At 42.9% G+C, this 14,192-nt stretch overlaps 1 protein-coding gene across 3 annotated transcripts in view; it reads left to right on the top strand.

Moving 5' to 3' along the window:
- Nucleotides 1-14,192, top strand: part of LOC308596609 (uncharacterized protein) — an 82,357-nt gene that overhangs the window by 26,308 nt on the left and 41,857 nt on the right. The gene's annotated exons all lie outside the window — the stretch shown is intronic.

Genomic DNA, 14,192 nt, shown 5'->3' with positions numbered 1-14,192 from the left:
CGTTCCGTGTGCTGCGCTGGCTCGCCAGATGCAGCTTTGTCACGCTGGCCACGTGACCCGGAAGTGTCTCCGGACAGCGCTGGCCCCCGGCCTCTTGAGTAAGATGGGCGCACAAACCCCAGAGTCTGTCAAGACTGGCCCGTTCGGGCAGGGGTACCTTTACCTTTACCTATGGTCAAAAAAAGTCCAAACAAAGCCAAATTTGGTACAACAACAGTTTATTAACTGCTCTTTAAAGTCACACATACTGTAAAGAGCAGTTCAAAAATTGAAGGGAAAATAAATTAACTTTATAAACAAAACATGTCTTTGTTTTTAGACAAAGAAAACAAAGTCGCGAGACGTTTTCGTCTTGCGAAGCAAGCCCATAGGGAAATTCGTCTTGTGAGGCAAATCGAAAACGGAAAAACCTTTCGTCTAGCGGGTTTTTTGTCTTGCGAGGCATTTGTCTTGCGAGGTACCACTGTATCTAGATGCCTCTGGGAAAATTAAGATTGTGAGCAACTGGGTTCTTTGCAGTACCCCCAGCTGCTTTGGGGGGGAAAGAAAAGATTTTTTAAATAATTAAAAGGGATGATCTTGGGTTAGCACAAAAGACCCAGGATTTAGCCTTTCTGGGCCCTTACGGTTGCCCCTTTCTTAAGACAATTTCCTTTCTAAAGCTTAGGGAAAGCCTATCTCTGACTGGCTTGGGATCTATCAAATTGTATGTGGGAACTATGGTAGATCGCATCTATTGCGTATAATCCATTTCACTAATAAATAATACAGAGCTCCACATGGTTCTCCAGAATGAATTATGCTGTAGTATCAGAAGCTATTTCCCCAAAGGTCATTTAACAAACTGTTGAAATAAGCAACTGCAGCCGAGTGGATGAATTTCATGCAATTTGCAATTGCACAAGTACGAATTAGAGTTGTTTGTCAAAGGAACTGGCTATTCAGAAACGGGCTATTCAGAAACAATTTGTGAATGTGAAAAGCAGGGATTGCTTTTGGTCTAAGTTAAGGAAATCATTGAAAACCAGTGGCCACCTCTTGCAGGATCTGTGCATAGGGAAATACATAGAGCATGATCTGGTTCACATGAAGCACTTTTAAATCTCACCGATTTCCATGGTGGAGAGGGACTGCAAGTGCTTCAACTTGGCTAGGCAATGGTTTTGTGCCACAGATTTCCTTTCCAGGGACAGTCCTGGATTTAAAGAAGCTGCCCTGGTTTCTTACTTGATCCTAGACTTTTCCATAGGACGTCCCTATTTTCATCTGAGAAATGTTGGAGAGTATGGAATTATCCGACCCCTGAGCCATCTAATGGCAGCCCTCTATACGGAAATTTGTTAATGGTCAATGCTTTATTATGCTTTTATGTATGTTGGAAGCTGCCCAGAGTGGCTGGGGCAACCCAGTCAAATGAGTGGGGTATAAACAGTAAAATTATTATTATTATTATTATTAATTAATTAAATAGGACACCCCTATTTTCATTGGAGGAGTGTTGGAGGGTATGGGTTTCTTTGGGAGTACTCAAACAAATAAAAGGTAAAGGACGTGGGTGGCCCTGTGGTCTAAACCACTGAGCCTCTTGGACTTGCTGATCAGAAGGTCAGCAGTTTGAATCCCCCAAAGGAGGGAGCTCCTGTTGCTCTGTCCCAGCTCCTGCCAACCTAGCAGTTCAAAAGCACACCAGTGCAAGTAGATAAATAGGCGCCGCTGTAGCGGGAAGGTAAACAGCGTTTTCACTCCCTCTGGCTTCTGTCACGGTGTCCTGTTGCGCTAGAAGTGGTTTAGTCATGCTGGCCACATAACCCAGAAAGCTGTCTGTGGACAAACGCCGGCTCCCTTGGCCTGAAAGCGAGATGAATGCTGCAACCCCATAGTTGCCTTTGACTGGACTTAACTGTTCAGGTGTCCTTTACTCCCCCCCCCCTTACTCAAACAAATCAGATTTTGCTAGTGCTTCCTTTGCCTTACAACGTAGTTTTTGCATATAGAAATATATATCTTCTTTGGCGATCACTCGTAGCCGAGTAAGATTGTCTTCCATAAACATGGTTTTAACAGTGAGTCTGTAAGTGACTGTGGAGGCCAATTCTGGATCCACACGTCCTTCCACAGTGGGGACATTAGTTTCAAGGCGGGAGTTGATCACGGTATGGATTTGCCAAGCGTGCCTTCCTCTCAGCAAGTTTCTCCCTTGCGTCCTGAGTTCGAGTGTCTTCAAAGCCCATGACACCTTTGGTAAAGGCTGTTCTCCAACTGGAGCGCTCGCAGGCCAGTGTTTCCCAGTTGTCAGTGTTTATATTACATTTTTTTAGATTTGCCTTGAGAGAGTCTTTAAACCTCTTTTGTTGACCACCAGCATTACACTTTCCATTTTTAAGTTTGGAATAGAGTAGTTGCTTTGGAAGATGATAATCAGGCATCCGCAAAATATGACCAGTCCAACGAAGTTGATGTTGAAGAATCATTGCTTCAACACTGGTGATCTTTGCTTCTTCCAATACACTGATATTAGTTTGCCTGTCTTCCCAAGTGATGTGTAAAGTTTTTCGGAGACACTGTTGATGGAATCTTTCAAGGAGTTGGAGATGATGTTTATGGTTCATGTTTCACAAGCATATAGTACAGTGATACCTCAGGTTCTTTTTATCATATGTGGTAGTCTTGTACAGTGGTACCTCGGGTTAAGTACTTAATTCGTTCCGGAGGTCCGTACTTAACCTGAAACTGTTCTTAACCTGAAGCACCACTTTAGCTAATGGGGCCTCCTGCTGCCGCGCCGCTGGAGCATGATTCCTGTTCTCATCCTAAAGCAAAGTTCTTAATCTGAAGCACTATTTCTGCGTTAGTGGAGTCTGTAACCTGAAGCATATGTAACCTGAAGCGTATGTAACATGAGGTACCACTGTATACCCTGAGGTGCACATATAGAAATATCTATATATACCCTGAGGAAATTTGCCTTTTTGGTGTAGGGATCAAAAAATCGTCAAGAACCAAAAAATGCCACCAGCCTCTTTATGTAACAGAAGGTGCATTGTCACAGAAATAACATCTGTAGTGTATCAAATTCCAAGCCACTGCCCTAATGTGTCATTAACATTCAGATGCCTGCATTGTGTAGTCTTTTAGAAACGGGGGCGAGGGGGGGCTGAAACGATCCAATCTTTAAGGCTACATTTGGAGCACAGTGCTCTGTAATAACTTGTGCTTTTCAAAACCCCTTTCCCCACTCAGTCTAAAGAGGGTGGTGAAGGCTGTTGTTTGAGCCACAGCTGCTCTGATATTTTGAGAAAAATGAAAAGTGCCATTATGGTTAAAATGCTGTGAGATCAGCATTCTTTCCCCCCATGCACACACTCACATCCCCATTGCACATTTCAGGTTTTTTAATATATAAGGTCTCTGTTTTCCTGGTTAGTAATTATATAGGATTGCCAGGTGACTCAAATTTTAATGGGTTTTCTTTCCTCGTGTTTACTCCTCACTTGGTTTAGGTTTAAGTTACAAGGAAAACATTCGAAACAATGGAAATTAAAATAAAACAATGGAAATTAAAATAATTTTCAGGAACACAACAGTTCCTGGTTGTTACACTGCTTTTTGCTTTGCTCACAGCAACTAGCCTTATGGTACAGAAGGCAAAATGAGGTATAAATTTGAGAATAAGAAATAAGGAGCATTCAACTATGCATATGTGTGTGTGTGTGTGTGTGTGTGCGCGCGCGCGCATGGTGTTTGGGTGGTTTGTCGCAGCCTTTTCTGTTCTGCTGCCAACCAGATGTTTTTGATTCCAACTCCCAGCAACCCCAGTCACTATGGTCATGATGGGAGTTGATTTCCAAACAGCTGGATGGCACCAAACCAGGAAGGCAGGGAGAGGTGGATTTTCCCATTGATCAAGTGAAATCGCGTACCCAAAATCTTGCCCCCACCTTATCATAACTTCTTTAATCTGTTCTTCTTTAAGTTCCCATTCAAGTAATAAATTATACATTTTTGACAAATTAATTTGGAATTATTTAGAAGTTCTAGCTTGAGTTTTGATTCTTTATGAAAGCCAATTTTATTATCGGAATTAAATTTATCATATAGTTGATGATATTGTAACCAAGTAGAACAAGCCTGTTTGAGTTCTTCATACGGTTTCAATTTTAATTGTCCTTGTTCTTCTTTTAAAAGTTGTTTATACGTAACTCCAATTTTTCCATGTTTTTCTTTTTATTGAGATAATTTCAGATTCAGTTGTTTTTGCTTCATCTCCAAAAGGGCTATATTGTCCAACATCTCTTCTTGTGTTTTATTAATTTCTATGACCTCTCCTCCAACCCGTTCTGTCTCCCTCTTTGTCTCCTTCAATTCTTTCTGTGTGCGTTTCATTGAGTCTTCCACAGCCTTGGATCTAACTGCAAGGTCTTTTACTTTGCCTGACAATTCCCCCCCCCAACTGCATCTAGATTTTTATCTAATGTTTCCTGTACCTCCAATAATTTTTTCTCCATATATTGTTCATTCTGTTTAAATTCTTTCCTTATTTCCACCATTAAACTTTCCTAGTCTCTGATCTCCTTCCCCTCCTTCCCTTTCAGGAGAAGGGAAGTGCCTAGAGGGACGTCTTTCCCCTGGGGTGCCTATTCCCTTTTCCTCATTTTTCCCAGACATGATGTTTATTTTGGCCCAAAATACTGCTGACAACCTCCAGAAAGTCCAATCTTTCTATTTTTACGTCAAATTCCCTCCCGTCCCACACGATGGCAGCAAACAAAGAAATGACCTTTCCTTCAGTACAGTTACTTTCGTTTTCTTTGTCTATCGCACCATCGTGTCCAAAGAAAGCTCACAGGAAACAAAGAGCAGAAAAACCAAACTACTGTATATGAGGAATAATAATAATAATAATAAATTTTATTTAGACCCCACCCTCCCCAGCCAAGGATGGACCGGGGCGGCTAACAGCCAATAATAAAAGCAAGTTGAATGAATACAACTGAAAAAAACAAGATATAAATACATTAAAACATTAAAAGGAAGATATTTGTAATCCAATTTGCATTCTTCTTCTTTTTCTGCCGCTTGTCGGCTTAATCCACTGGTGACCTCTGAAAAGCGCCACAAACTCCAGCAACAATAGCGAACAGGGTTTCCAATGTCTTCCTCCTCACGAAACAATGCTGGCAAGGGGGTGAATTTTATAAGTCCCAGCGCCAAAATCTCCTTCTCCAACACTGTCTTAAAATCCCCCAACAAAGTCCGCTGATCGGCTTAGTCCACTGGAAGCCTCAAGAAAACGCCACGTACTCCAAAAGCAATCAGGAACAGGGTTTCCGGGGTCTTCCTCCTCATGAAGTAATTCCTTGCTCCTCCTGCAACCTTCCGCCATATGCCGTCTTCTCCCAGCTGCCGGGACGGACTCCCTTTCTGCGCCGCGCTCATTCAATTTCTTCGACAATGATGTTCTCTGGAAGAGAATGAAAGAGAGACTGAATTAACAGCCTCTCTCAACAACGCCTGCCAAACAATACCCAACCCAAGGGTCCAACCACCTCAGCTTTTGTAGCTGGAGTCAGTCAGGGCTCTGCCTACTGAGGTGAAGTGAAAAAGGCCTGCAAGGCACAGCAAGAAGGCCTGGGAGATCTTTCTCAGGAATGAACCATAACTCTACTAAGTGAAAAGTCCCCAGGGTGTGGAGATTAGTTTACCTTCCTGGGGTGCTGGCCGAACACGGGACCGGTGTCATTGGGCTATTGCCTTCTGCAGAGGAAAGAGAAAGCTGGATGAGACGCCTTATGTGAAACTACAAAACCCACCATTGACAGGTGCAAGGGAGCCCACAAGGAGGCCCAAGCCAGGAAAGACTGGCCTCCCTCAGGCTTGGGCCCCATCCCTTGCCCCAGAGGACCTTCATGGGCCCTGCAGCCTCCTGAAGGGCAGAGGTGGAAGGGCAGCACCAGGGAAGAGGGCAGGACATGCCTCTGGCATCATCCTGACACCCCAAGAACCCATGCCACCTGCAGCTCCGTCTGCAGGTGAATCTTCTCTTTTGGAGTTCATGTTTTTATATCGGATCATTCTTCATTCAGCCCCATTTCCAAAGGAAGACAATCCCAACGTCCCTTGAAATGCAGTAGAAGACGCCCAAGTCTAGGGGTGTCCATAGCACAGGATTAGACAATCTGCTTTGCATTATCACCATCCTCACTGATATTCCTGGATGACATCTCCAGGTGGGGCAGAGAAGGTTCCCTGTCTGAAACCCGGGAGAGATGCTGCTGGTCAGTGTAGACGACGGTGAGGTGGATGGGTCAATGTCTGACTCTGTCCCAGGCAGTTTCCTATGAATATTCCTCTTAAGTCATTTACCCTGAAGACAAGCAAGCTAACTTCTCCACAAGACCAACCATCAATTTCTCTATTTAGAAGACAATATGGAAAAGTCCCTGAAATATATACAACAATGCAAGTACAAAAATATTGAATATGAGAGGATTCTGACCTCTGTAATGAAGCAATAGGCAAAGGGTCCTGAGGCAGAGCAAGTTGGGGGGGGGGCATCTGTCAGGGACTCTTCACTGTGATTCCTGCATTGCAGGGAGTTGGGCTAGATGGCATTTGGTGTGGCGCCCAGTTCCACTGTCCTGGGTCCTGTTATATTTAGGCACCATCACTTTTCTATATGCCTGCTTCAGTCCTTGGAGACCTAGTTCATTCACCCTTCAAAAGCACGTCTTTAATGTGGTACCTTGTCGAAGGTGCACACCTCATTCCTGGCATCTATCTGCCCTGTGCACACTACAAACACATTTATACTACAAACAACAACAAAAACAGAAACAAAGAGCAAACCACCAATCCTGCATTGAACATATACAGTGGTGTCTCGCAAGACGGAAAGAATCCGTTCCGCGAGTCTCTTCGTCTTGCGGTTTTTTCGTCTTGCGAAGCAACCCCATTAACGGCTTAGCGGATCAGCTGATAAGCGGCTTAGCGGCTTAGCGGATCAGCTGATAAGCGGCTTAGCGGATCAGCTGATAAGCGGCTTAGTGGATCAGCTGATAAGCGGCTTAGCGGATCAGCTGATAAGCGGCTTAGCGGCTTGGGAAAAAGGGGGGGAGGGAAAAAAACCCCGCAGGAACTCGCAAGACATTTTCGTCTTGCGAAGCAAGCCCATAGGAAATTCGTTTTGCGAAGCACCTCCAAAACGGAAAACCCTTTCGTCTAGCGGGTTTTCCGTCTTGCGAGGCATTCGTCTTGCGGAGCACCACTGTATATAATTTTCATTAAATTTTCTGTTTTGCAATTTAGAATATTCATTTAAACAACCTTAAAATAGCAATGACTTCCGTTCTTTTCTTTCCATGGTTCATTTTACATAACATAAATCCTTGCATATTTTACATAAACTAAACCATTCAGTATTTTTTTATTGCATCCATCAAAACTTATTTACACTGTTGAATTTATCTTAATCCTGCCAGCATTTTCAGTTGTGCACAGTTATTTCCCATATATTCAATAAACGTTTTCCAATCTCTAAACGTATGTTTCTCGTTCTCTTATGTTAAGTCTGCAAGTTGTGCATATTCTGTCAACTTAAGTTGCCATTCTTCTTTGGTTGGGACCTCGCTCGTATTCCATTTTGGTGCTAACAAAACACGGGCCACAGTACTGGCATACATAAATAACCTCTTTTGACACCTGGGAATTTCAGTCTGAATTCTCCCCAACAGAAAGGACTCTTTGTTTTTTGGGGAAAGTACTTTTGAACATTTTTTTCAATTCATTATGTATCATTTCCCAATATTCTCTTACACCTTTACAAGTCAACCACATATGAAAGAATGTTCCCTCAACCTTTTTGCATCTCCAGCACTTATCTAATTCAGACTTATACATCTTAGCAAGCCTACTCGGAGTTAAATACCGTCTGTACATTATTTTCACGTAGTTCTCCTTCAAAGAATAGCATGCTATTAACTTCAAATCACTTTTCCGGAGCTTTTCCCAGAGGTTAAAAATCGATATTGTGACCTATATCTATTGCCCAGTGTGTCATTGAGGCTTTAACAAACTCATCTTTTGTTTCCCAATCTTATAACAGATTCTACATTTTGGAGAAAAGTTACCGTATTTTTCGCTCTATAAGACGCACCAGACCACAAGACGCACCTAGTTTTTGGAGGAGGAAAACAAGAAAAAAAATATTCTGAATCTCAGAAGCCAGAACAGCAAGAGGGATCGCTGCGCAGTGAAAGCAGCAATCCCTCTTGCTGTTCTGGCTTCTGGGATAGCTGCGCAGCCTGCATTCGCTCCATAAGACGCACACACATTTCCCCTTACTTTTTAGGAGGGAAAAAGTGAGTCTTATAGAGCAAAAAATACGGTACTCATTGTTTTTTAATAGTTCTTTTGAATTGTGAACTTTGGTCCAGAAAACCATTTTTTCCTATCTAATTTAAACATTTTATGTAACTGATGGTATTGTAACCAATCCATGATATGGCTCTGTACATTTTGAATGTGTTATAAACATGCAATGCCAGATGGCACTGGAGAGCAAATAAATTTTCTATGCGATTTGTCCATAGCGATATTTTCTTTTCTTATAACCATTTAATTTCTTATCTATAGCGGGGCGTTTCCTGTGTGTAGATCCATCCCTGGTCTCGCATTCTGCACTAACTTCCGCTTCTGGATCAAGCCCAAGGGAAGCCCCATATAGACTGCATGGCAGTAGTCCAGTCCTAATGAGTTGTAATGGGTTGGTTTTTTTGGGGGGGGGGGTTGTGATTTTATTAATTTCTTGTAACCAACCTTGGAAGGATTTGTATCCTGAAAGGCGTGGTGATGGCGATGGAAGATAAATGAGAGAAGACAGGATGGCAGCTGAACTTGCATCCTTCTAATTAAAAGGTTTTTGATTGTGATGGGTGGAAAACAGTTGGCAATTTCATAGCGATGCCTCTTATCAGAAAGGTGCCGGGAGGAAGATCTGTTCATGTTCTATCAGCAGTGCTGCAGCTTCCGAGACAGAAAAATTTGCCATGCCATATGTATAATCAAATGTGGCATCTGCCTGTGTGTGTGTGTGTGTGTAGCTGGTTCACCTCAGCAAGAGAGAGGAAAGGCATATTGTATTCTTCTCGTTATGAAAGCATTGCCTTTATTATTAAGGTCAAAAAGCAGAATCTTGGAGACAACTGTGCAATAGCTATTTCAGTCTGTCAGTGCCGAAATGAATTGCTTCAAATTAATTACCCTGAAAGCAAGCCATTGGTTGTTTTAAGAGCCAGAATGTTTCGTGTCTGCGGTAGGGCCTGAAGTGGGCTAAAAAAATTTGCTACAATTTTTCCTCATTTGTGATATAATGGGGTTTTTTTTTAATAGAAAAAAATGACTGAGGAGAAGCAGCCTTGACCCCCTACAAGTGGTAGTCAAGAGAAACCTTACGTGTTCAAGTGTTTAATGCATGCAGGAAATGTATGCTCAAAACTGTAAGTGTATGGGAGGCAAGTGCATCTTCCGAAATACAAGTGGGGCCTACAACAAAATGTTGCAGGGTGAAGTGTTTCTGTTGAGGTTTCCACCCACTCTGTTCCATTGTCTCTCCTGCCCAACTTTCTGTGTCCCCCTCTCTTTCATCAGTCAGTCAGTATTCCATGGCCACTAAACCCACATGGTCTTCATTGAGGTATTGGCAATGGACGGCATTGAGGTATTTAGGGTTTTTCCTCTTAAAAATATGTACTTCCTTCTACCTTTGGGTCCTCTTAACCCTGATGATACTCCCCTTGTGGTGCTGTTTTAGCAATTACATTTAATTCCTGAACTTTAGGATTAGATAGAATCACACTGCTAGAGGTCCTCAGTTCCTCAGAGAATTCTGTTGTTTTTTTCCTATCAGAGACGGCCAGCTGTTTTATTTTATGTAGTGCAGCTAGGAAATGGATGAATCGGTCCATTTCAGTTCTCTACGTTTCTCATTCTTCCAATCTTCAACTTGCTTACAGTCTGCAGCAATTTCTGATTTGCTTTTTTAACCCTCATGAAGATTCGTTACCATTTTGGTGCAAATTTCTCCTAATGAGCTCTTCTGTATATGCAGTTAGGCCAACACACATATTCCTGCCAGCAATTGCCCATAATGTACACCCTGTATTCTATTTTCACAAATATATGCATTACACACACACTTTAACCTAGTATATGCATTTTTCTTTTTCCTTTTTTTTTAAAAAAATGCATTTTTATACATTGGCTGGAGATCAGCATTACAAAATTCAGAAAAGTGTGAATTTCGAAAGGTTGAATTCTGATTCACACCTTGTTTCTAAAAGCCCCAATGAGGGAAGTCTTCCTTAAAGTACAAACTGAATTGCAATTCTCCTCCATCCCCTTAATGCAGGGCCTTCTCGGTAGTGGCACCCGCCCTGTGGAATGCTCTCCCATCAGATGTCAGAGAAATAAACAACTATCTGACTTTTAGAAAGCAGCCGTGCTTAGGGAAGTTTTTCATATTTGATGAATTATTGTATTTTAATGTTTTGGTTGGAAGCCACCTAGAATGGCTGGGGAATAAATTATTATTATAAGTAGTAGTAGTACTCTCTGCCTACCAAGGGCAGCTCACCCATAAGGTTACTCAGAAGGCAGGATCCACAGGGGCAGCAGATCTGGCCGCTGGTAAATGCATTGCCCACTGTTGCCACTACAGTGGCAGCAACAACTGGGGTCTCCTTGGAGGCTGGATCTGCCTCTTCCTCAGAAGCCCCTCCAATGCTACCTTTACAGCAACTTCTTGGTGAATAGGAGGCTGTTCTCCTCCCACCTTTGTTCCCAAGGTAGATCTTTATTCCCTCCTTGTTCTTGATGTAGTGTCAGGCTTCAGGGAATCAGCTTCCTCCCCCCGTGGCAGTAGATAAGAGATCAAACAAAAGGAACATCTTACCAGTTAGAATCTTTAATAATCACAGCAAGAGAACAAAGAACACGTCTCCTAGAAATGGCGGTGCTCCCAATTAAGGGTTACTCCCCCCCACGGCCCTATTAATCTACATCACTCCTACGTCTTGTAATCTAAGTTTGTAACCTCTGCGCTTTTTGTTCTGACACTTTCTGAGCTCTCTGCGACTTTGGAGAAGGGAAGGGGGAGTGCTGTCCAGAGACTGTGAATCTGTTAACTCTCTCTCTTCCAGTGTTTCTTCTGCTAGCTGTTCCCCACCCAGTATTTCCCAGCTTCTGGCTTCTGAACTATGCCCTTCTGCAAACCACTCTTCCAAATCTATACTGTCCTCCTGTTCCTGGGAAGATGCAGGATCGGGGGGGAGGGGGGTGGCTCCCACCATTCTTCCTCAGTGCAGCCCTCCTCAGGATGACATGTAGCTCTTCACTCACCCATTCTTCCCCAGTGAGAGGGATGCCACTTTGCGCTTTGCCTCGGGTGCCAAATTGCCTTGGACCCGCACACCCTCTTGTTTTCTGTAGTGTTGTGATACCCTTCCCTCATCCTCAGCCTTCTCCCTCCCAGCTCCCTGCTGGACCTGCAAACCCACAATCTGCTTCTTTACCCTTTACTGTACTTTTATTTTCCCTTGAAATCCTTCAATTTTACCTCCTAGATTGTCCATTTTGCTTTCTGTGTCCCAGAAAGCCTTCTCTAACCATCTTTTCCAACTCTCGCCTTCTAGAGCCGTAGGACCTCTACCTGATGCTGTCCTATCCGAGGCCACACAATACATTTAGAGCACATGGCCTTACCCCCAAAGAATGTGGGGGACTGTAGTTTCTCCCTCACAGAGCCACAATTCCCACCCCTTTAACAAACTACAGTTATGTAAAGCCACGTGCTTTACATAAATGGTTTGTGTGTGGCCCTACTCTTTACAAAGATGCTATGTATGAGCATCTGCTTAACTCTCCATCCCTGCCGTCATCTCGCTGTATCACTTCTGGTCCACCTGCATCTCCATCCACTTGAGACAGAAGAGAAAGCAGCAGCATCTTCTGCATCTACCTAACAGTTAGAAGCAGAGGAACAATCAGTACCTTGGCATGCAAGAGACTGAGCTCTGTTGCACATGCAGATCTTTGAAATATGTGGTTGTGTGAAGAAACCTATTGCTAGCTGTGGAGAGAAACAACAGCGTTCCATTCTCTCCAAAAGCTGGCAGCTTTCCCAAACTGCAGGGAACCTTGGGATTCCTCAGAAGCTTGTCATGTTCCACAGCGAGAAGATCAATAATGGCAGGCAAGCTCGCCTGGAAGCAGCAGAGCTGCCCCGAGACATTTTGCTGCCTGAGTTAAGGTGCATATTATCTAAAGCAGGCATCCCCAAACTCGGCCCTCCAGCTGTTTTGGGACTACAACTACCATCATCCCTAGCTAACAGGACCGGTGGTCAGGGATGATGGGAATTGTAGTCCCAAAACAGCTGGAGGGCCGAGTTTGGGGATGCCTGATCTAAAGCAATTCAAGTAATTCTGGCCACTGAGGCAGGAGATCCCACAGCCCCTCTTCCTTCAGTAAAAATAAAACAACAATAAGTGAAATTTTCAACGAGTCGCTGTCCTTTCATGGAACCCTGAATCACAGTCTGCCTAATGGTTGGGCCGTCCCTATAAAAGTTGGTTAACCACTGCTGATCTTCTCCTGGAATGCACAGAAGGACGTTGAGAGTTTATGGAACTGGGGAAGAGATTCAATTCAGTTTGTATTTCAAGAAGAATCTTTCAGATCCACACTTTCCAAAACTAGGTGAGAACCTGAACTCGGCCATCCTTTGGAATTCACCCTCTTCCACATTTTGAAATGCAGTTCCTCTGATCAAACAAGGTTTGCAAAAATACACATAATAGGAAAAGTGTGCAGTCCAGTGGATCTGTTAGTAACAACAAATTCATACAACAATGCCATCTGTTTAGGGAAACTGTTTGCAAAATATGGACATAGGTTGAAATGGCAGACAAAACCATGTTTATTAGGGTAAATTTGCACTAAAATGCAGATGAATTTGTATGAGGAATTTTTTTTTTAAAACCCTGCAATTTGCTGTAGAAATGTGGAGAACTAAATTTAAGATTTGGAAAATGAGAAAATAAGAAACCCCAAATTGGCAGGCCCGTCTGTCCCTAGCTGGGATTCACTTATGCTTCACCTTGGGGCTACATTGAAGCCAAAATGGCGCACTCAGCACCTTAATTTGGAAAAGAGATGTAGAACATTCCTCAAAACGCTATGCAATATTCAGGAATTCTGTGGCAGATGAACAGGAGCTCCTTAGCAGACAAATGAGTCTGGAAAAAGAAAGAGACCACTGTTGTAAATAGTGTGTTCCTTCTTGTGGTTTAACCGTAGCATCATCATTAAATATTTTATACACTGCCGTCATACGTCATGTACAAATGGCCACTCTTTTTTCCAATTTAATATCGTCGCCACGGTAAATCAATCTTGACAAGTTTTCTTCAGCTCGGAGGAGATATATGGCTCTCATATGTATTTTTGGAAACTACCAATTACAGCTTGACAGAAGCAGACAGCCTTCCCTCACCGCAGACTGCTGACCAAAGAGCTGCAAGGTTCAGGAGGCAAAAAGAATATTGAACACTTTAAATTGGTTTTGAACTCGGAGCATGTTGAATGGCTTTGTGCTGACATGGCGAGGTCAAAAGGTGTCACGGTCTCTCAATAACTGTGTTCAGATTCTTCCATCTTAGCTCGCAGAAACACAATAAATCACCTGAATATAAGAAAAAAACAACCACCCCAAAAGCCTTTTAGTACAGAATCGGCAAATAAGCAGGAACCTACCGAATCAGTATCATTGTGGTCAGAAAAAGAGGAAAAAAACCTTTTCCATTCATCGTGGTTTGCTGAGTTTTTTATTTGAATTCAATGAACTCAAATAACAAAATGTGATTATTTTTAAGCATTCTTGCTGTACTTCAGTTTTACTTTAATATCCTTGTTGGTTTACCATCCTCGCTGTGCTCTTCCTGACAACAAGCCTGGAATATAGATCACTGTTATTGCGATGCAAGACAGCTGACACTGAAAGATGGGGATTTGCTAGGTATGTTGAGCTTGAACCTGTTGATGCAAGGAAAAAAATAGGTATATAGAAAGGAGAAATTCTGGATGCCCAGAGCCAAGTTGGAACAAATACTCTTTGGTGAGAGAATGCCAGCAGAGAT

This window comes from Podarcis bocagei (genome assembly GCF_964188305.1).
Source record: "Podarcis bocagei genome assembly, chromosome: 10".
Taxonomy (NCBI): Eukaryota; Metazoa; Chordata; class Lepidosauria; order Squamata; family Lacertidae; genus Podarcis; species Podarcis bocagei.
Note: the sequence above shows the minus strand (reverse complement) of the source record. Positions and strands in the feature narration are given on the sequence as shown.